The following is a 2,005-nucleotide window of genomic DNA, read 5'->3' as shown; positions in this document are numbered from 1 at the left end:
TGATATGACAGGGGGGAAACCACTTTCCTTGCCGATTAACATGCGAGCAGATTGCATGGTCATGAAGTGCGAACGCCGTAAGATCTTGTGGCGAACGATCGGATGGTCGGGCTTTAACTCTCAAGTTTTTAAATGAAATGACGTGAAATAGGCTTGCAAAAGGGTTTGTATAGGTTATCGGGGTTTTATAATGTTTAAACAAAAAAAAACACCCGGGAGCTAAGGAAACATGACTTTATGCTAAATGTGGGTGTAAAATAGGGTAGCAAGAGCTATAAGGATATAAAGCAAGTGAAGGGGAAAAAACTGTTGCAATCCCTTTACAACCAAAACCAACACTGTCCAACCTGTTTTTATCCATCAAATATTGAAGAACATAGCAGAGCTAATAGGAGGATACAAGAAAAATAAAAGCAAGTCCAATCACAAACTCCAGCCTCTAGAGTTTTGGTGTTTCAAATCAATTTGCATTAGTCCCACCCATTTTTCAGAATCTCACAAACAATCCTAGGAAACCAGAGAAGAAGCCCGACCCATGTTCTATGTTCAGTATAGCAGTTTCGATGGATTTAGATAGGCGCTAAAACATTTTTAACTCAAAACTATTTAAGAATCCAAATTTATTGTTTTTGTTGTTTTAGTTGCATAGTGTAAAGCTGACAACATATTCTGGCAATCTATGTGTGTTCATGTGGGTACTCTAAACAATGTAGCACTTCAAATTTTTACGATCATCTTCACCAGTATCGAATTGTTCATTACTGGGATAAACTCTTGTGAACCATGCTTGACCTCCTTTATATTCCCCATTATCACACGGCACAACACCATGTGTTTTCCTCCATTTTCTTCAACATTCGAGTGCGATGCACTACAGGATGGTGAATAAACGATCATTCTTCAGAATGTTCCAATGTAAATGCAGAAAATCCAAAAAATAAACTATACTAAAACTAAACAAGATTCAATTGAAGGCTCAAGTAGATGTGCTTATACCTAATATAGGCACAATTTTCAGGTGCAAGATAGACACCAATGCCATATGTTGTGCCATGTTTTGGCATTTTGGGATGGCCAAAGCTGTGGAGTATAATACCGGAAAAGGCCTTATTAGAGGTGCCATGCCAAGCATACCTCATGTTGGCATTACCATAGGCGAACATTCTTGCAACATTCTCCGCGTGCCTTCGAAATGTATGTAATCAAGCCTGTCCTGACACATTCCTATAGATGCCCACAATAGTCGTTAATGTCGCAAGCGTCTGAAGCCCACGCCCACCTAGGAATTGGTCTCGCACTGCAACAAACTCTGTATGACCATCCTCCAACTTAATCATCAAATTTTTGATCTCCTTACTACCAAAAAATGAACCCAACTATGATTCCAAAGAAACGCTAGTGGAAGCTTCGGAGTAGAAAACTCTAATAGTATCGCATTCTGGAAATTGAGCTTCATTACATAGTTGAGAATGATCTTCCCCTGGAAAGCTATCGCTAGTAACCTGTTCCAAGCTACTCTCCGACTCAGACATAAAACCATTTCCATTAAACCCTTTGACTCAGACTTAACAAGTTTGGGTTTTTCATTCTTATTACTTGTAATTACTTCACATTCTCCAGTTTTCAAGGGTTTCCCAAGGCAAATTTTGATGTCAAAATAGGGATTATCCTGGCAAAAGACCCTTACAAAAAGCACTTCCCATCGATATTAATCCAAGCAATCCATGTGTGAGACCCATCGCTCACATCAATCTGTGACATGAATAGGAAGTCAAGCACATAAGAAGAATATAGATATAGATATAATGTTTTAAAATATTATGAGACATTAAAATTTTCAAATTACACCACTCAAATTTACTATAAAAATATGGCTACCAAAATTTGAACAAGATCCCAGAAAAGGCCAAAGCCTCTATTAGTTAAACTATGTTTTCTATTAACACCATGCCTAACTTATAATAAATGCAATGACATTAGATGGAAGTCCACAGTTCTTCTTTAA

At 37.8% G+C, this 2,005-nt stretch overlaps 1 pseudogene; it reads right to left on the bottom strand.

Moving 5' to 3' along the window:
* Positions 1-976: 976 nt before the first annotated feature.
* On the bottom strand, positions 977-1,782 carry LOC149249781 (putative inactive poly [ADP-ribose] polymerase SRO1; annotated as a pseudogene).
* Between the last annotated feature and the right edge of the window lie 223 nt (positions 1,783-2,005).

The sequence above is a fragment of the Pinus tabuliformis genome, chromosome 7 (assembly GCF_031772625.1).
Source record: "Pinus tabuliformis cultivar Carrire ecotype Pingquan chromosome 7, CPIR1, whole genome shotgun sequence".
Lineage (NCBI taxonomy): Eukaryota > Viridiplantae > Streptophyta > Pinopsida > Pinales > Pinaceae > Pinus > Pinus tabuliformis.
The sequence above is the reverse complement of the archived record's forward strand: the minus strand, read 5'-3'. Positions and strand labels throughout refer to the sequence as shown.